General features: G+C 37.5%; 1 protein-coding gene across 3 annotated transcripts in view; it reads left to right on the top strand.

Moving 5' to 3' along the window:
* The first annotated feature begins 832 nt into the window (after positions 1–832).
* The window catches only part of LOC123868094 (protein N-terminal asparagine amidohydrolase), a 102,297-nt gene continuing 80,615 nt past the window's right edge, over positions 833–22,514 (top strand). The window contains exons 1-3 of one of the 3 annotated variants that reach the window (XM_045910458.1): positions 833–935; positions 1,076–1,148; positions 21,080–21,118. The gene's annotated coding sequence lies outside the window, so the exon portion shown is untranslated. Of the gene's footprint in view, positions 1,149–21,079; positions 21,119–22,514 lie in introns of all 3 variants that reach the window. The other 2 variants (XM_045910459.1, XM_045910457.1) reach the window with 2 other exon arrangements.

Raw genomic sequence — 22,514 nt, 5'->3', positions numbered from 1 at the left:
AAATTATTACTTTTGTTAGTTGGCTTAAAGGGCATAGTAATGAATGAAGTACCTAGTTATGTACTTATTAGTTATTGCAATTTATAAATAGATTCAGCAGGTTCCTAAACCTTAAACTGGAAGTGCGCCAATTATTCTGCTAATTGCAATTAACTAGGTGTTTCTTTAAATTCCTAATACTATTGTAATAAAATAGCGAAATTATTCGTCTAACCGTTTACAATGGTTCTGTACTTGAATATTAGGCACCTAAGTAGTTGATATATACCTAAATAATTAACTAATTGTAGTAGTTATCTTAAATTGAACATTTTTTTTATTCTTGTTGAAAAACTTAAATTAATTTGAACCGTAAGAGATAATTTAAAAATAACTACATCCTACATAAAATCGACGGTAGTTAATTTTATGAATGTGAAAGTGCTATTAATTGTCTGTCTTTCTAGTACGTCTTTGTCACAGCTCATCCGTTTAGCTGATTTTGAGGAAATTTGATTCACAGATTTCACCTCGCATAGCTTGAACCTCAACGATGGACCTACTTTTCATCCCGAAAAATCAAAGATTTTCCACGAGATTTTCCAAAACCTAAATTCTCGCAGACGCTGTCCCGGGTATCATCTTCTGTTGTAATAGAATCGATTTTATCTTTTTTAAATATTCGATTTTAATGTAAGCATTGTCTATGGTACCAGAAGTGTCAAAACTTTGAAGCACTATTTTCATGCCGTCCTTTTCTACGGGGAGTACTTTGAGAAGGATAGCACTATTTTCTAAGCTGTCAGCTGTCATAGTTATGCTTACGGCAAATGGTTACGTCAGAACTCAGAGTAAAACTTAACATTTTGTTTTGTTTACATACCTAATTTATTAAAAACAGTGAAAAATAATTCAAAGAATTCTAAGATGGGATAGTAGTGCTTGATTAAATTAAGGTACCTACCTAATTGTGAATTACATCATGTGTTCTCTGACTTCTCTGTGAGTGTGAACTCTGATGTGTTTGTTTTTAGTCTGATTTTGATGCTAAAACGACCTTTCTGTTCTTATTAATTAATATTCGTTTTACTTTTAGATTTTAATTTCGTTAAAGGCATATGTAGTGAAACCTGTGTTAATGAAACTGCGAAGTGCACGAAATATATTTGGTAAGTAAGTACCATATTATAACCTCAATTCTTGAGTAACAACTAACAAATTCACTGTTGGCAATTAGCAACTTATATCGGCAATGATGCTCTTATTCAAAACTCAACCTGCTATAAAATGTAGATGTTTAGGTACTACGGAAGAATTTTGCGCAATGAGGTCTTTGAAAAACTAAATCCAAGCAGGCAAAGTCGCAGGAAACAGCTAGTATTAAGATATAGCCTTTACTGGTATTCCAGTATCCTCTCAATATGCTTTCCAAGTATCACACTGATGTATGTTAGAGGATATCACAAATCACACAATACTATTTCCTACTTCCTAAATGCATGGCAGTGAAGAAGATATGCTTAAACATATACAGTTCCCACACTGCGTGGGAAAAGAAAAGTTGACTGACGGACAAATCACGCGGCAGTACAGATACAAACACCCCATAATCGCACCTCTGTCTCTACCATCAAAAGGATAGGATCTCCATTAGGCAAGCTCAGAGTTCTGTTTTCCTCCGTTTTGGCACTTAGGTTTGTGCATTAGTATATATTTTGGTTACTGTACTTATAAACCTAATCCTTTCCTAATTTTTATCCTTACCTTGCAGATCCCATTTTACTACTGTGTTAAATACCTCAAAAATACCTCAAGCAACTCCTGGTTATCTGACTGTCTTGAAGAAGTTTTCTTACACAAACTTTGAAGTCTGAACTGAAGTCTGAATGGACCTCCTTAAGTGATCCCTAAATGCCCTATACAATGACAAAGACTCATAAATACACAAAGTTATATCTCAAGAGTTATTAAATATTTTTTGAAGGAAATCGTTTTTATTACTTTTCAAGATTAGAATTTAAGTCTTATTGTGGAGGCTCTTTATTGTAAGGATCAGGGCTCTTTAAAACTCAAGATTATCTCAGCTCTTAAGGACTTTTAAAGTATTATACTTAGCAAATATAACAAATGTATAGTGCTCAATTTTAGAGTAATTGCATCTTTTTCTTACCAATGTCATAAGAAAAGGACAAATAAGCCTAATTTAATTTAGAACTGTCAATCCTCGTGACTTTAGGTGACAGTTCTGAGCCTATTGTTTAAAGCAGAGTGTACTATTTAGTCTTTAAATTTAAAATGCATTTTCTGTAATTTTTTAACAATATTTAAAAGAAAGAGATGCAGATACTCTTAATTTAGTTCAGTGAAAAACATCAGAATCAATGCCAATCTTTAAACTGAAATGACAGATCTAATGGTATCTAATCCATAATAGAAATAGAAATATTTTTAACCCCTGACCCAAAAAGAGGGGTGTTATAAGTTTGATGTGTGTATCTGTCTGTGGCATTGTAGCTCCTAAACTAATGAACCAATTTTTATTTAGTTTTTTTTTGTTTGAAAAGTGAAAAGAATGTTCTTAGCTATAATCCAAGAAAATCGGTTCAGCCGTTTGAAAGTTATCAGCTCTTGTCTAGTTACTGTAACCTTCACTTGTCGGGGGTGTTATAAATTTTTAATTTACACTTGTTAGACCTGTCATTTGTGTTGTAAAATATAATTCAAATATTTTAAGTTGCCGATTTGACTACCTAGACTAGCCACCTATCAATCCTGTATTAGGTGCGGCAGTTTAAAAAATGCTATCAGCAATAAAAGTTTAAAGTGATCCTATAAAGTTGGTCAATCACATTTTTTATGGCCTGCTTTGAGCTTTTTAAGTTAGTTGCAACTTGCCGCGTATTACATCCTTACTTTTATAGGCAACATAAGTAGTTGCTGGATAAGTTAGTTTCTAAGTTGCATAATCTCAATAAACCTGATCACAGACTAGACACCTGCAAGAAGTGTATTTGAAATTTGAAAATTTGAATGTGATATAAAAGGATACGGGACGTACTTCATACAAAATTGTTAGTAAGAGGAGGTATATCATATTCAAGGAAGCCACCTGCATTTATTTGACCAAGGCTTTAATTGAAGTCCAAAGAACAAATCTGCGTCCCACTCTAACTACCATTAGGTACCTACCTTATCAAAATTCAAAAAATATCAAAATTCTAAATATTTTTATCCAATTAAACTTTTACAAGAACTTTTGAATTGTCAAATGCATCTACCACTGGTTTGGAATACCTTTCATGATCATTTCGTCACCGGCTCACTACAGAGCACGGGTCTACTCTCAGAGTGAGATAATTAATCTCACTCTGAGAGTAGACCCTCACTTCATAGCCATAGTCTACTGTGCTGGCCAAGTGTGGATTTTCAGACTTCACCCACCGTTGAGATTATTATGGAGAACTCTCAGACATGCAGGTTTCCTCAAGATGTTTTCCTTCATCGTTGAAGCAAGTGATATTTAATTACTCAAAACGCGCATAATTCTGAAAAGATAGAAGTGCGTACCCGGGATCGAACCCCCGAGCTCCGACGTCCTAACCACTAGGCTATCACAGTTTAACAGGTATCTACCTCTAGTGTGCCAGGTTGAGATGGCAACCGGGGTGGGGACGCCTCACACACCCGCACTGTCCCCGTGCTAACCCACTGCGGTTGACGTACGGGTGTGCGGCGCGTCCCCCTGCCTCATATCCCGATTGTCATCTCAGCCTGTCGCGTACTATACATACCTAATGAATGATAATAATTGCTATTTACTTAATACTTATCTTAATAAGTTCTTATTAGTTTTGTACTTCCCCTTGTTCTGAGAATTCTCTCATCAGAGCAGCATTCTGTATCTATTATTTAATTAGATATTATTAAATAGTTTTAACAACTAGTTTGGATGTAATCTAGGTAAGTTTTAGCACGCTTTAGTAGACAGGTAATAGAAACACGTGCCAGTAATAAGTTTTGTACCTACCTACCTATAGTAGATTAGTTAATAATGTTGACTCAGATAGGTATTACAACCTCGAACTGGAACGCGCGGTGAACGTTTTTTTTTTATTCAGATACAAGATAGCCCTTGACTGTTATCACACTTGGTGGTAAGTGATGATGCAGTCAAAGATGGCTAACCTGGAATTTAGTGGGAACACGGCCATTGAAATGAAGGAATGTATGACATATACTTTATTGTACACAATTATAAAAAGTAAAACAATGAACAACATAAATAAAGGTTACCTTTGGCAGCCTTATCGCTTTGAAGAGATATCTACCAGGCATCCAGCTGAAGGAGGATTTAATGACTAGTGAGAATGAGAAAGGGTTTAGGGTGTAGGTACATGAGTCGTCAAGAAAGGTGTTGTGTGTGTCTAATAGCTCGTTCACACAGGCTACGTAAGCGTAGACGTAGCGCGTACCATTGCGTTGTAATGTATGGAACTGTATGAAACATGGCACACCGCTTGCGTAAAGCGTAGACGTATGCGTAACCAGGTGTGTTAGGGGTTTACACGCGTCACTACGCACGTGTCACGTGTACGTGCTTGGTGTGAATCGGCCTTTAGACTTTAAATAACAATAGCGCCCAGAAGAACACGGAAGCTGCGCAGTAAGCATTCTCCTCGGCTTATCTCGCCAGTACTCACCCTTTAATTGGCAACTTTTACCGTCAAACCACAGATTAGCTAACGGTGAAAGAGCAGCGAATTAATTAAGAAAATACGCGAGTGTTTCAGGTAGACAATAAAGTAGGTAACTAAAGGGTAAATAGCGTCCGGTTTACATTATTCCTTTAGAATTCCAACGCAGTGCTGTATGTTATATCAGCGTATATTGAGAGGCTCCGACATCTCTATACTCTTACAAACACATCGATGCTCCATTTGTGCGAGGCCCTTTCGGCTTGTCCCAGGGAAAATAACCCTCGTTTTGAGGTCCCACAGCAAGATTCTATCATTCTAAGGTCACATGCGTGATACCAGCCGGACACAATTTCATGGGTATTTTTTAATAAGTAAGTACATATATAAATAGGCTTGGATGGAATAATTCATCCTAGGCAGGTGGGCTACCTGATATTCAGCTGATAAGTGATTAGTAGCCATGAACATTTGCAGCACCAGAGGAACCGCCAATACGTCGCCGGATTTTTAGGAATTTGATCATTATGTAGAAATTGACCCTGGGATCATGTTAGGACGAGGAAGAGTGTCCAGCCAACTTGTAAGAGTATGGTGATCGTCTATTGGTTAAATTTCTATCGTTTCAATGCTCAATTACCGCCGGCGAGTTGTTCGGGCAGTTTATATGGAAAGCAGCGAACAATCCATCGTTGCCGTTAGATGCACGCTCCGCCCGGTGCCCGACGACGATTTAATTAAAGTATTGTGTGCCCGCCAACATTATTAAGGGGATGCCTCCTCGATTGTAAAACTACGAGTACCCAGAACGGTTTCTTCCGGCATCAGTTTTCCTTTCCACCTATAATGTGGGCACCTTCAAGTCAAGAGTGAATAGGCAACTTCTAGGCAAGCGTGCTCCATCTTAGGCTGCATCATCACTTGCTAGTGAGTCTGATTGCAGCCAAGCGCTAGTCTACATAATTAAAAAAAATCCCCGTATATCAATTTGATGCCCATTTATGAAACCTGGAGGACTTATTGACCTCTATTCCTCTTTTTCGAGTAATTTATCCGTGCAAACATATTTTTTGTGTAATTAATTAATGGAAAATAACAGTAAATTCCTATCTTTTATCGACAAAGTACATAGACCATAGTAAATGTCCTTGCCTCCAAAGGATCTAATAGACATTGAAAGACCTGATGGTGGAAGCTTTTTATGATACAATACAATACTGATTAATCTTTGTTTGACTCTTACAACCTAAGGGAGGTAGGTTTTATGAGAGAGTCCGCCTTCTCTTTTGCTCGAAACCTTAGCACTGAAGAGGATAAGTACAAAAAACAATGTCCGTGAGTCCTCGCTTTAACAAGGAACTCTCGATAAGGGATTATACGCCATTATTATGCAAAGCTCTAAGGTTTCGGGAACGCAAACTCTCGTCAATTAAGGTATCGCAGAAACTCATCTTCTATCCAAGCACCCCGGCCGCAGTGAACCTATACGGCACAATGGTATAATGAGACATCGGACAAACGCCTAGATTGTTCTAAGCTAGATGAAATGTCTACACATGGGCCAGGGACGGAGCTAAGACCGAGGAACTAAATTGGCTGCGTAAGCGCAGATCGCTAATTGGCCATTTTTTGGCCTTTACACAAAAATTAAGCTAAAAGGGTAAATGGGTACCAAGTGTTATGCAATTGAAATTAATGCAAGTATTTTTGGTCAAATTTCATTTCATTTTCAAATAAAAATTAGATTGTGCCCGCGACGTCCACTTTGGATTTAAGTCTCAAAAATCCAATGTCTTCAAAAATCACAGAAACAGAAAAAACAATTGTGTGCAAAGGCGGACTTATTGCTTAGAGCAATCTCTACCAGCCAACCTTTGCTGAAAGGAGAAGCTAATGTTGGATAGTCCTAGCTACGTCACTGATATGAAACCTAATGGCACTTAATGGCTTTGATTGGGCGATCGGCTGCCAGGATTGGGAAAGCGGTTGTCTGCGCTTTATGGTCTCTACCGCCGTTTTTAGTATGAATTGCCAATTCGGTCTTTAATTGTACAGTTGGAAATGAGTTGATAGTTTTCTATTGCGGGGAATGAAAGTAATGTACGTCTATCTGAATTCTTACGGCCATAGTTATTGCGTTTAAATTTTTTTATTAATTGATTATTTTTCAATAATAGAAGGAAAAGCTGCCTGACTGATCTAACAACACACAGCTCAAACTACTGGACGGATCGGGCTGAAATTGGTATCCAGATAGCTAGTATGACGTAGACATCCGCTAAGAAAGGATTGTGATGTGAAAATGTGAAATTGTTAGATGAGAAAAAACTAATGTCTTTACACCCAGATAGAGGTGAAACAATGATCACCCGTAGCTTTGGTTAACCAAGACCGCAAGACGCCAAGCGGCTTAAAGAAAAGCTGGAAAACAAGGAGAGATGAAGAATTTTTTTAGAGCAGGCCCGAGCCCTCAAAGAGCGGTACGCCGATTATGATGATAATGTTGAGGATAACTAAACGAAGATAGACTTAGAAACAATGATCAGTCAAAACTTCTGCCCTTAAAACCTTAAAAGGCTGTTACAGGGAAAGCCAGCGCGTGCCAGACCTTCGTTATTTTATAAAAGCGCCGTATTTTCCCCAACACAGGGAGAAATAATCAGCCTCCCAAAGCCACCATGATCCGAACTTCATAGTCGCTGATCGTATTTCCCTGTGTTGGGTACCATGCACAGAGAAACTTTCAGCTTTTATAAAATAACGAAGGTTTGGCACGCGCTGGCTCCATGTAGCTAGCAAAAGAATAAATAGTGGGACTTCGTCTGTATTAGCGTTTGCTGGCGCGCGTGCGGTGCCTTTTTGTAGTTTTTTTTTTTTTTGTTAAAAGTGGCCGGTTTTTGTGTTTCAATGGTGTTTTTTGGTGGTGGAAATGACTGGGAAGCGCTCTAAAGGAGCGCCGCGCGTGTGTCGGTGAGCGCCAGCACAGACGAAGTCCATACTTATATAGTTTCCCTAACTTGTAAATAACTACAAACTTGACATTAGCTAATCTGTGGAAAGCCAGACGAGAGAAAAAAAAATAGTTATGCATTACCTTTAACTACATAGATAAACGTTGCAGGGAAATTCGAATGTAGATTCTAGGTATTATGCAATTAATTGAACATAGGTGATAAAATTGTTCATTGCACCACCTCGCACGTACTAACTAGTTTCTGAGGCACTGGGAAATTGCTAATGAGGCACATAATTAAAGGGCCCTTGCAGGAAATTGCCACGAACTCAACGTAAAACGACTCATATTAACGCCAACGATGGTTATCTGCCATCTACTAGCTAATATAAAGTTGATAATGCCTCTAAATCGGTTGAACACGAAAACTTAAACTAGGTACCTACTTATTAAATTGATACACTTTAAAAAAATATCATTTTCGCCATGTAAAGTTTTGTTTGCAACTACGAGTTGGTAGCTCGATTGTCAATCTGGAAAAAAGGTCTGTTCGACTGCTCGGTCTAACAGATTGAAAATGAAATATCTAAGCAATTAAATATCACTTGCTTTAATGGTAAAGGAAACCATCATGAAGAAACCTGCATGCCTGAGAGTTCTCCATGTACTCAAAGGTGTGTGAAGTCTGCCAATTCGCACTCAGCCAGCGTAGCGGACTATTATGGCCTATACTTACCATTCTCATTCTTAAAGGAGACCCGTTCTCAGTAGTGGGCCGGTTATGGGATGATCATGGTGGTTATATTACACATCTATGCACATTTGTATAGCGGTGTCTGAAAACATCGCGCGCTGCCGGTGGGAATCAATTGCGCTGGCATGCGCCCGCGCAGCGAAAGTGAATTATAGTGAGATTGTCATTGTAAAACCATTCCTTCGGAGTGGCTATAAAATGAAACAGGAGTTATTTTTAGTTAACTAATGGCTTTACCCCGATGTCTGCAGGTATAAAACATGGCTTCGGGTGGAAATTAGACGAAAAGATGGCTTTAGTTTAGAAACGTCTTCTAGCAATTCAAAAATTATTAATTAATTTGAATGGATGTTCTTGGAACTGCTTTTGGTGGCGAATATAACCGTTTCCATAAACATCACGCTAGCGAAAAAATACCGCTATTTAGGAACACATGAAATTAGTTGTTTTTGTGGTATTATAGACTTATTTATACCTACCTTAATCCCTTGCTTTAGGGGAGACCATTCTGAAAGCAATTGCAAAAAAGCAACCGGATTGTTATTGGTTTTAAAAGTTCCGACTGTAGACAAATTAGATATCGCTACTTATTAATGTAAAGCCAAAATGTGTTGGTTTGTCTTTCAATCAATGCGTTGCCACGCAACCGCGTGTTACAACGAATCTACGTGATTTTTGAAAAGTCACATAATATCTAGGCTACAATAAATTTTATCCCGAAAAATTAGTTTTCAGGGGTTTCTTGAAGAAAGAAGTTCTTTTGAAACAATCCATGCGGATGAAGTTACGGACATCATTTAATGCAAATTAAACTGAAATTTTGCAGCAAGAGCAAAAGTCGGTTTGGTTTTTAAATCACATCTTAGGTCCTGTTCCGATTTAACACGTCCAATTTACAATTCTGATCGCGAAGGCGCAGAGTTGGGAACTAGTAAAGGAATGCTAGCTAGTCTCGCTAGTTGCTAGCCGTTCCCTCCCGTGTTCTCACGAGTCGCAGCTTGTTCGACTGTCTCCAAACGACACGGATTTTAATCGCAACACCGTCATTGCTGATTTATCTGCCGATGTGCGCCTTGCTTAGATTTTCCCGTTGCTTATGAACCCCTGGTACCTGCACTAGAGTTTACCCACTTACCTACTGGATGTATATGTTTGTACGACTTAATAAATGGCCATTTAATTTTACTGTTATTGTGCTTACGACCTTTTGTGGAAATTGCTTTCATAACTTATGATTGGAGACGTGGTTCCAACGTGATCTTTAGTTCCTCTAGGAGTCACCAAAGATCAAATCTATAAAACTTTGATATTTAAATAACTACTTAGGTATATCATGCGTTTCGAGAGGGAAAGCAAAATATTAAGTGGACTACCTATACTAAAACTTCTAAAAACTGTGCAGATCGAAAACTCATGGAGAAATAAATGTGATTTATTTGAACTAGACCAAGATGGATAAGTTCGGTAACTATTCCTTTCTCCTGACCTATTAAATAAAGGTAGATTAGCACAGCTTAATCTATGAACAGTACGTGCTCCTCTTTCATATGTTGACGACCTCCAAACGCAATGGTGAGTGCTGTGGTTCGGGTGATTATGGGTACTTATAATAGATTTTCGCACACCTTCGAGAACATTACGGAGAACTTTGAGCCATGCCGATTTCCTCGCGATGTTTTCCTTCACTGTTTTAAAGCCACGTTAGATTAACATTGATAGAGCATATTGATACCCTATTGGTTAACGCGTCGCTCTTCTATTTGAAGGACTCAGGATTTGATCCCGGGTACAGCGATCGTACCTCTAAAGCGGTAACCTATAAAACATTACAAAGTGAGTGGTACGAAATTAGTTTCATTATCAGTTGCACGTGTAAACGACAAATTTCGTAACGCATACATTAATTAAACTAGACGTTTACACGTGCAATTGATAGTGAAACTAATTTCGTGCCACTAATTTCGTAATGTAAGTTCCGTTTAACTTCTCGGAGTTATGGGCGTTTTAAGAGGGCTCTCTCCGTCACTCGTTTATACAATCTCAGTTCCAATTCCATTTGAATATTAAGCAACCAAAGTCCATGAAATTTTGCAGACATATTCTAGAAACTAACATCTATGTCTGTGGTTTTCCAGATTTCTGTTAAAATATTCGGTTTCAAAGTTACGCGGTCTTAAAAATTTTCATACAAATCCTTGAGCCCCTCTAATTTTAAAACTACATATTTTTAGAAAAATCTAAAACACCACAGGTACAGATATTAGTTTCTAGAATATGTCTGCAAAATTTCATGGACTTTGGTTGCTTAATATTCAAATGAAATTGGAACTACGATTGTATGAAACGAGTGACGGAGAGAGCCCTGTTAAGCAATGAAAATATCACTTGCGTTAACGGTTAAATTCACAATAATACAGCAAGAATGAATTTTCAGCCAATTCTCAAGAAGTCCTAGATATTGTAGTGCCAGTAAATACTGCAGTGTAGACGTGCGGCGGCCGGTTCTCACGTGCCGTTTTCCGAGTCGCGGGCGCAGCGGCCACGCCTCTACAAGGCCTATCATGTCCGACTGTCAGTTGGTTTAACCATTGCACTAAAGCGACAATACTGCAGGGCTTTATCATTATTAATTAATATATTTGTCGTTATAAATTAAGAGCCTCGATAGCTCAACGGTTGAGGAGGCGACTGAATTCCTAAAATCATGTTTGCCAGGTAGGTAGGTCTTATACCTACTATTATATCTTATAGGTACTATTACAAGTAAAGGAAAAAATCCGAAAATCGTGAATCTGTGCTTATATCACAAAAAAAAATGTTTTTTGTTCCATGGTACAAAATGTGATGGTATTAGCGTGCGCCATTTTTTGGCCATTATTTCTGATTAATAGCTTCATTTTTTTTCTATCTGATCATATTTAGGTATTAAGTTTGATAGTTCGAGTTAGACTTTGTTTTGTTGGAAATAAAAAAACATAATTTCAAGCAACATTAAACACTAACTTTATCATAGAAATAAAAATCCCGATATTTCTAATCAAAGACCAGGGCCTTTATTATTCAATCAACATCGACTTTACAGGTCTAAACTTAAATTACCTATTTACCACAGTTTTTAACACCCGTTGCATTTCAATTTTAAGGCAATCTATATTCGAGCAATAAGTATTATCATTGAAATAAAAATTCCGACACTTAATCAAAGAACAAGGATCTTATTATTCAACAAAATCGACACATTAGTCACATTTTTAACCCCCGACCCAAAACCAGGGGTGTTATAAATTTGACGTGTGTATCTGTGTATCTGTCTGTGGCATCGTAGCTCCTAAACTAATTTACCGATTTTAATTTAGTTTTTTTTGTTTGAAAGGTGGCTTGATCGAGAGTGTTCTTAGCTATAATCCAAGAAAATCGCTTCAGCCGTTTGAAAGTTATCAGCTCTTTTCTAGTTACTGTAACCTTCACTTGTCGGGGGTGTTATAAATTTTTAACTACACTTGTCACCTGTCCTTATTGTTGAATTTATTCAAGCATAAAGAAATTTTAACTAGGCTTGATTCAACCACGTTTTCAATAGCAGTGCTAAAGGGTTCCAATATCTGGATTTTATGAACCTTCGAATCGTCCCGTTGACATTTTCACCTAAACAGCGCATTTCGCAAATCCCCGTGATCAAGATGTTCAAACCCCTATTACACGTTTTTAAAAGTTTTTTGTGTTCCTTAATCCATCAAATTACAAGCCGGCCATCAGCTTAATATCCCCCGCCCCTCAGCCTTTCAATAAGCAGTACCGCATTGATAGACCGTAATTATAGTATACGGCGTACGCTGGCTCGCTTCAAGCGAATTTGTACGGTAATAACTAATATGGTGTCGAGTTTGTATTGTGGGATTGCTTTGATGTCTTCGATATGGGATTGTGTTTGTGTTTCCTATTTTATCTTTCCGTATTTTTGTTCAGTTTTTAGTGTTCCTTACTTGAAAAGTAAAAACGGAACGCTTATAGGATCACTTTGTTGTCTGTCTGTCTGTCTGTCTATCTGTCGTGTCTGTCAAGAATACCTATAGGGTACTTCCCACTGACCTTAAATCTAGAAATTTGCGAGGTAGGTAGGTCTTATAGCACAAGTAAAGGAAAAAATCCGAAAACTGTGAATTTTTGGTTACATCACAAAAAAAACTAAAATGTGTTCATGAACTAAATATTAGTACGGTCTACATATTTTCAATTTTCAAAGTAAGATAACTATACCAAGTGGGGTATCATAATATGAAAGGGCTTTAACTGTACATTCTAAAACAGATTTTTATTTATTTTTATGCATATGATTTATCGTGCAAAATGACGAAAAAAATACAGTCTGTTTTATTGTTTGTTGTTTCTGTTATTTTATTTTTGTTATTTCTATTATTTTATTTTTTAAACATTTTTTTTAAATATGGTAATAATGAGATAATAAATAAATGAGAGAATCATGATGAGTAGTGATAAATGGGTAGTGAGTGCTAGTTTTACCATCACCACTACTTAGTTAATTTTCTAAATAACGAGTAGGATTTTATGACCTTCCTGGCACAGTGATACATTAAACCTAGCGCGAAATTTTGATGTTATTCAATAAATGCATACCTACAGGTGCATTTTAATGACGTTGGACATTTACATACAAAGTTACTTTTGAAGATTTCAATGTAAATGTGAATTTATGTAAATCGATACGATATCCTTCCATTGATTTCAGTAATAACCTTGCTAAGGGAGGAAACGTGTCGTTAACACGAATGAAATATAGGCCTTGGGTAGTTTTAATTGCATTTTACATACAGAATTTCTAATTAGTTGGGTTATGTTCCTAAAAAAATGTAGTGGATGGGTTTCAAAAGTTAATTTACAGTTTAATCCTAATGTATTTTAAATTTGAATTTATTTTGCCAAATGTGAGTACAGATAAATGTAAATCGATTAATATATGACACAATTTACCGTAGGTATTGGTACTTGATCTGTAAAATTGGCAGTAGAATGATCATTGCAATAAAGCAAAAAAATAATAATTATAGGAATTGCTTCTACATCAATCCTACCCTTTGACCTTAAAACTATTTTTGTACTGTTAGTGATTTCGTGGTGAAAAAATTTAGAAAGCAAACCGTCCTTTTTAGGTGGTAACTTAAAATTAAGTTTTTATCTTCCTTGGTTTTTTTCGTGTTTTCGAACAAGCTTTCGGATTTTGGCGATCCTGTCTTTTTAATCGACTTCAAAAAACTAAGGTTCCCAATTCGTCGGAATCTTTTTTTTCTGTTGAGCGATTGAAGCTTTAAAGTGCGGACTACCCCCATTTCTGTCGGTTCAAAGTTCGAATAACATCGTTCGCGCGACATATCACCCGGCCACTTAGTTATCGCCCAGAGCTCTACAAATCGTCTGGCTCTGGGTAAATGTCCTATGAAATTGCATCGTGAGTCCCGCTCGGACCATAAACAATGCGAAACGCGACGCGTTTATGATCCAATAATAGCGTTAAGACAATATTATCAGCCCCGCTCACTGATATAACTGGGGTGAATACATCTTCGTGGGAGAATGCTATCAAAGATAGAATTTTGAACCAAATTATTAAGCCTAATCACGAAATACCCAACCCGCTGGACTGACGACCTTAAGAAGATAGCGGGAAGTGGGTGGATGAGGAAGGCGGAAGATCGTGTGTGATGGCGCACTTTTGGGAAGGCCTATGTACAGCTGTGGACCCAAAAAGGCTGATTGAATCACAAAATATAGTGGCTAAGACATCGGCCTCCTGTTCGGGTATTTGGGGATTCAAACGCCCCTCTAACATTTCGAAGTTGTGAGCGTTTTGTTTTTAACCCCCGACCCAAAAAGAGGGGTGTTATAAGTTTGACGTGTGTATCTGTGTGTCTGTGTATCTGTGTGTCTGTGTATCTGTGTATCTGTGTATCTGTCTGTGGCATCGTAGCGCCTAAACGAATGAACCGATTTTAATTTACTTTTTTTTGTTTGAAAGGTGGCTTGATCGAGAGTGTTCTTAGCTATAATCCAAAAAAATTGGTTCAGCCGTTTAAAAGTTATCAGCTATTTTCTAGTTTTCTTGTAGAAAAGAAGGTTAGAATATAACCCTTAGGTTCATAATATTCAAATGTCAATTGACAAATGTCAAGCTGTCAAGATGGACGTTGCCTAGATATACATAATTATTTATTTGAAAATGATTTGTCGGGGGTGTTGAAAATTTTTAATTTATACTTGTTGCTTATTTTTTATAAAAGAATATTGGCCATGTTTCTCACGACTAATATTTTGCTTTCCCCTCCAACTAAGCGTAAAACTTTTGCTTGGAGTAGGTACGACAATAGTGCAACGGGTGGGGTTTGTACATCGATGGGTTTGAACCAACCTTTCGGATTTTATTTCGCTCCTTTACCGCTGAGCTATTGAGGCTCTGTTTTAAGCAATTTTTGCTTTAATAGTGAAGGAAAACATCGTGAGGAAACCTGCATGCCTGTACTGTGCTCATAATCTTCTCAAAGATGTGTGAATCCGTATGTCAGTTAACAAAGTCAGAAGTCACAAAATGAACTTGACCAATATTTAAACCGCCAGAGGCGCGGTCACGCACTGTATACCGTTCGCACCCGTAGGCGCTGTTCAGACCATTTTGAAAACGAGACTATAATATCAGTTATTTGTAACAATACTGCAGACAATGTTACTTCCAATTGCCTTGAGGACGATAACAATCGGAGAGTAATTTGAGATGACTTGGTGCTTTCAAGAAAAAAATTTACTTGAAAAGATATTCTACTACTATTTTTATCAATGCAAATTTTTTCTATAACTGTACATACATTCATTCAATATGACACGTATTTTTCACCATTTGAAGATTGTACATCATTAGCAAGATCTTTACTACTAGATGTGCTTTGGAAGGTTTTACACCTTTTGAGACAATAATTCTTTAGTGGGTCAATTCTAGAGTGGAAAGGAACACATAGGTTCCTGGGTAGGAACCTATGTGCCTTGCGGAAGTGCAGGGAAGATATCCTGGGATCTAACTCTGGTCTCTGTCTTAAAGTTAAAGATATGGAAAAGGTCTCTAGAAGCTTTAAAATCTTCATCAAAAAACAGAAATGTGTGTAGGTACTGAAGGACTATGCTTCAGTTTCATGAACGCATGCCGGAGAAATCCGTTTACCCTGTTCCTATAACATTATTAGAAATTTTATCGTTCTAACTTTATGCGAGGGACTTCGTCTGTGTTGGTGTTAGCTGGCGGGCGTGCTCTGCCTTTTTGGAGTGTTTTTTTTTGTTAAAACTGACTGGAAAGCGCTCTAAGGGGGTGCCGTGCGTGTGTCGGCGAGCGCCGGCACAGACGGGGTCCATACTTGTATAGTTTAACTAACTTGTTACAAATAACTACAAACTTGACATTGGCTAATCTTTGTAAAGTCAGACGAGAGAGAAAAAAAAAACTTTATGCGATTAAAAATAAATTGATGGGAAGATTCCTCGAGTCTCGTTACAGTGTCCCTAATGGTCTCAGCAGATAAACATCCCAGACATTAGCATTCAGATATTCAGTTACACGGCGTTAGTATAAAACTATAATTCCCGGCACCACCGCGCTCGTATATTCGCCACCGGGTATCTTATTACTGAATATCTTCTGCAATACTGCCACTATTTATTAGATTGAGTCGTGAGACCGTGCGCGGTAGCCGGGATTAAATAAATAAATACGAATATTCTAGTGCCCATTCAGTGATTCCCAAACTTTTTACCGCGGACCAGTCATCTTTAAATGTACTATTGTGATAGAATCTGTTTTCCTAACCGCTGGCCACTCAACCCGCAGATTTGACGTTTCAAAAGTGGCTGTAAGTATACCACAAAGTAGCAAAAAAGTTTGAAAAACCGGCCAAATGCGAGTCGGACCATTGCCATCGTACAAGTTAAAACACTATGTAGTACTATTTATTTTATTTTAAATTTGTATGGCGGTCAATTTGAAAATTTTATTGTGAGTTATAGCGGCAATATAAACAACACATATCTACTCTGTGAAAATTTCAACTCTACCTATTACGGTTCATGAGATACGGCCCGCTGACAGACAGACAAATGAAGGGAGAGCGAAGCCGTTAGGAGTTGGGACCCTACGGGTGCAGAGCCCTAAAAATGAAAATCGTAAAATAATACATTGCTGGCTCAATGACTTATGACGTGTTTCGGTACATGGGCTAGAGGCTAGAGCCAAGTGCCGAACCCTGGTGGCGACCGACCGCGAATTTTGTTTCTTTGCCCAGGGGGGGCGATGACTGTGTCAAAAATGAATTATTTCTTATTAATTATTAAATAGAGTCGATTCCAAAATGCGTTAAATCCACATTCGACGCTAGTTTTAAGTTTGCTAACCATTTTAAATTATAGATTCAACTAAAATAGTACGTCAAATTACGTCAAATGTTATGACGTAACATGTGTGAATTTCATACAACTTACAAGCTCCTTTACTAAGCGAGCGTTTTGACGTTTGATAAAAAGTCGCTGATTTAACTAGTACTCGTAGTCATCATCCCTATTATGGGCGCGAGCTACAATTTGGCGAACACTGTTCCAGTACAAAGCCAATAAAGTAACGGTGTTTGCTTACGGAGAGGCTGGATGCAGGTTGCGGCTGCGAATGATTGCCTTGGATTGGTATTAGAAGAATTTTCTTTTATCTTATCCACATAGAATTGTATGTGTGAAAAATGCCTAGATTTTAACTAAGGTTTTAATTAAGTAAATAGCAATTCTGTTTATTCGGTTTATTCTAAATTCCCTTTTAATCCGTATGAGTCTGTAGTTACTATTCCGCAACCGCAATAATAGTTGAGTAACTCTTTTTAAATAGCGTTGAGTTGATATGCTTTTTGACCTCCGACCCAAAAAGAGGGCCTAAACTAATTAACCGATTTTAATTTAGTTTATTTTTATTTGAAAGGTGGCTTGATCGAGAGTGTTCTTAGCTATAATCCAAGAAATTCGGTTCAGCCGTTTGAAAGTTATCAGCTCTTGTCTAGTTACTGTAACCTTCACTTGTCGGGGGTGTTATTTAATTTACACTTGTTGAAAGTGGGTCCTACTCTCAGAATAAAAATACCAGCATAAAAATTGGAATAAAATTGAGGTGAAGAAAGCACTCAGAATGGACCGGTAATTTCTCCAATCTACATGATGATATCTAAGTAAATTGAGCATAGAATTTTCTGTATTGCTCACTAGTCTTAAGTTACAATACGTTCATTAGTAAAAGATTAGTAAGGGTACTAAGAAAATTATCCGTTTGAAATCGGAGGCTTACTTTACGTATAAGAGATCACATTAGATCGCACGCCACATCATCAATAAAAGTTTATTGGCGATACATTCACGATTGATTAAATTGCAACGCAACTGGTCTCGGCCCGGTATTATCATAAGTGATACCCGGTTTATTGCTCTATTGCGCAATCGCAGTTCATGCTTTATAGCTGTCGATACTGAACTGCAGGGGCGGATCTACTTAAAGGCTTTTTGGGCTGCAGCCCAGGGCCCCGCGAATACAGAGGGCCCCCAACCGAACCGAAACCAATAGACGATATTGTCAATAAAAAAATCCGATCATAAGGTTGGCAACTACGATCAATCAACCCGTGTTTCAAACAGAAAACAGTTTCTTGTCAAAATGGCAATTAGTTCTATGCAATTAGTTGAGTAATTAGGTAGGGCCCCTAAGCAGTATTAGCCCAGGGCCCCACAAATTCAAGATCCGTCCCTGCTGAGCTGAATATATCGAAGCTACGAATATAAGCTTCGAATGTGCCACAAGTGGTTATATGTCGATCTTTAAGAATTCCGTAGTTTTGGATAAGGTCATAAACATAAACACATCGTTAGTGGCGAACTTCATTTTATAAAACCTTTACACCTTAGAATAGGCACCTTCTAGGTAAACGCGTCCCATCTTAGACCACATCATCACTTTCCATCAGGTGTGATTGTGGTCAAGCGCTTGCCTATAGTGAATAAAAAAAAAAACATTTCTACGTTTTTGCTACTACGAAAATTCCAATAACTCCGCTCTTGTTTCAAAACTACACATCGAAGTGGCCTTGTTATAATTTTCATGCGTTTTTACAGTTTCCCGCCCAATCAGACTTACGATGAGTGTTCAACGAATAAATTGAGTTACCACTTAGTACATATTATAATAACTCAAAATTTAAAAAACCGCCGACACAAAAACCTCTATAAGAAAACTAGAATAGAGCTGATAACTTTCAAACGGCTGAACCGTTTTCTTCGATTATACCTAAGAACACTCTCGAGTCTCGACCAAGCCACCTTTCAAACAAAAAAAAACTAAATTAAAATCGGTTCATTCGTTTAGGAGCTACGATGCCATAGACAGATACACCGATACACACGTCAAACTTATAACACCCCTCTTTTTGGGTCGGGGGTTAAAAACCACTATGAACCAATTCAATTGCGATATTTATGACAAGTTTATTAGGCATGATTTTCGTCAAGCGCAAGCCTATCTTGCAATAAAAAAACTTCACTATAGCATCTCCCAAATCTCTTTATTGTCAGAAAATTATTCTATTGTTCTATTGTGTGTGTGTGTGTGTGTGTTTGCTCCTTCACGCAAAAACTACTACACGGAAATTTGGAATGGAGATAGATAATATCCTGGATTAGCACATAGGCTACAGGATTTCGAAAAACCTAAATCCACGCGGGCGAAGTCGCGGGCATCGGCTAGTAAAATATATGCCTACCCAACCACTACCCAGTCTTATCTCTTTTGCTGCCATACAGTATGTTTATAGAATACTTTATGATCCTAACAAATACTGTCTCTTTAATACCTAAGTTTATGTCCCGATGCGCAATGCATGCCGAGCCTTCATGTTTCACCATTTGTGTTTATGGCTCTATAGCAGTTAGTATTTCGTAATCGATAAATAGTTTAATGTAAGTGCTGATAAAATAGCTTCCTATATTTAGAGCTAACCAATTTATTATTTCTAGCTTCTGTATACAGCTTCTCCATCCTTGTCTATTTTACTAACCCCCGACCCAAAAAAAAGGGGTCTTATAAGTTTGACGTGTGTATCTGTGTATCTGTCTGTGGCATCGTAGCTCCTAATCTAATGAACCGATTTTAATTTAGTTTTTTTTGTTTGAAAGGTGGCTTGATCGAGAGTGTTCTTAGCTATAATCCAAGAAAATCGGTTCAGCCGTTTGAAAGTTATCAGCTCTTTTCTAGTTACTGAAACCTTCACTTGTCGGGGGTGTTATAAATTTTTAATTTACACTTGTTTAATATGTAAAAGAGTCGTTATGTAAACAGTTTGGTTAACGTTTAAAAGCAGCGTGTTTAACTTATTAAATGCAAGACGAAATTTTCTTTATAAATGCAGTATGTAATAATGCAGGTGTAAAGGTTTATGGATGTCAATAATAGTTTTAATGCATAGTGTCATTGTTCGTGTAGCATTAGCATAGAGATTAGTTGTAAATTGCTTCCTCTTGAAGCCTCGATGTTATAAATTGTTTGATTATGCTGATGAGACGTATATTATCGCCTGTGTTAAGGTTTTGAGTACCTATCAAATTATTTTCATACTCACGCCGAATAACTAATACATATTTACAGTTGGCTCATTTGTCTAGTAAAAAAACATAACGTTCACAAATTGAAATTCACAAATGTAGTTACAGATAGGTTTAAAACACTTGTTTGAAACAATGTCAACTCTGGTGTAGTAGCTAGCTTATTCGTCTGCAAATCCTGAGGTCCTGGATTTGAGTCCTGGGTCTGGCCAAAAAAATATTGGAGTTTTCTGTCAAAAAATGTTGTTGACATCCGTTACACGATGCCTCGGAGAGCACCTACAGCCGTTTGACGCAATGTCTGATGTCTCTCTGGTTGCGTCAGAATGCCGTCCCATTCGACTGTTAGATTGAGGGGATAGGGAGTTTACCAACCCGTTTTGCGTTTGAACGATCAATTTTTTAACCGACTTCCAAAAAAGGAGGAGGTTCTCAATTCGTCGGGATCTTTTTTATTTTTTTATTTTTTTTTAATTTTTTATGTATGTTCCCCGATTACTCAAAGACCCCTGGACCGATTTGGAAAATTTTTTTTTTGTTTGAAAGGGTATACTGTGCAGGTGGTCCCATATAAATTTGATGAATATCTTCGGAGATGGAGAACAGAACTCCTCAATGGATAAGAGCAAATTGCTCGCGATCACTGTAATAGCTTAGTAAACAGTAGGGTTTTAACTGGGCATAGCATATTATAGTACAGTGGGGCCACTAAAAATTGTGAAATAAAATTTTTTCAAAAGAAAAATAAAACCGACTTCAAAAACCAAAAACACTAAAAAGTAGAAAATAATTTTTGTTTAGCTACACATGTAATGTACCTAGGTATGAAGTCGGGCGAGCTTCACTCTTGGATTTCTAATTTTGTTTTAATATGCTCGCTCGACTTCATATCTAGGTACATTACATGTGTAGCTAAACAAAAATTATTTTCTACTTTTTAGTGTTTTTGGTTTTTGAAGTCGGTTTTATTTTTCTTTTGTTAAACCTTTGTAGCTTTGTTATTTTATTATTTTATGTTTGTTACAGATTTGGAGCTAATCTTCTACACGAGCGATGTTACTACAAGTAAGTGAAAAAAAAAACTGCCAAGTGCGAGACGGACCCGCACACGCTCTATAGATCTGAACCTTTACAGCTCGTTCACACAGGCTGCGTAAGCGTAGACGTAGCGCGTACCATTGCGTTGTAATGTATGGAACTGTATGAGACATAGCATACCGCTTGCGTGGCGTGAAGGTTCGCGTAGACGTAATGCGTGCAGTTATGTCTACGGATTCGCGAGTGTTACGTATACGTGCTTGGTGTGAATCGGCCTTTAAAGATTTTTTGTCAAAAATAAAATTCGTTTGACCAGAAACATAACCAACACGTGCCCTGTTACAATTGTGTTCTGGCTTAACACATAAATGAACTATGAGGCGTATGTGGTTATTATAATGGTGTGTGAAATTACAGTCGGTCGTTTGTCAAGGAGGCAGAGCGGCCGCTGGCCCGTGATTAATTTCATTACGCCGCTCTTAATCAAATGCGAGGGAGCCACGCTCCTTGCTCGGCCTTTATTAGGTGCTACGTTGAAAATAATCAATTTATGGACTCGTTTGATGACCATACCATTACACACTTGAGTGGCTTTTACAGCGCAGAAGTGAACGTTCTCGCAGAAGGCATGGGGTTCAGTTCCGCAGATTTAATGAGAATAGATTTAAAAAAACCGGCCAAGTGCGAGTCAGACTCGCGCACTGAGGGTTCCTTACTCGAGTATTTTTTCCAATATTTTGCACGATTAATCAAAAACTATTAAACATAAAAAATAAATAAATAAATGTTTTAGGATGTACAGGTAAAGCCTTTTCATATGATACCCCACTTAGTATCGTTATCTTATTTTTAAATTTGAAACATAACAACAAATTCGCGGTTTTCAGATTTATTCCTGTACTTGTGCTATAAGACCCACCTGACCTAAGGCTCTTGAAGGACATGCCATAGACGACGTCATGCTTGTAATCCAGTATGCAGAAGCAAACCCGGCACATAATTCCTGAGCATAGATCATACACACGCTGAATAGTGAGATTGGCATAATGACACCTGCCCCGGGCGGCGGGCGGCTAACTTACGGCCACATTACCACTGACACATGTCACATTATTACACGCAATCCGTTAGCACGAGACGAATATAAATAGACAGACATACAGTCCACAGACAAATCAAAATATGCCTTAATTAGGCGCATTCATTTCTATAATCAGTCAACCTATAATATAGTCGGTAATATTGACTTTGACCCTACGGAGAAAAAGTCTGCAAGAAACTTAACAAAAAATCTGTAAAATATTCATGATGAAGTATTAGAATATATCGTTTGCAGTAACATAAAAATTTTGGATAAGAGATGTAAAAATAAAGAAGACGAAATAAAGAATAAGACAAGTGTAAATTCAAAATTTATAAATAA

This window comes from Maniola jurtina, chromosome 9 (assembly GCF_905333055.1).
Source record: "Maniola jurtina chromosome 9, ilManJurt1.1, whole genome shotgun sequence".
Lineage (NCBI taxonomy): Eukaryota > Metazoa > Arthropoda > Insecta > Lepidoptera > Nymphalidae > Maniola > Maniola jurtina.
The sequence above is the reverse complement of the archived record's forward strand: the minus strand, read 5'-3'. Positions and strand labels throughout refer to the sequence as shown.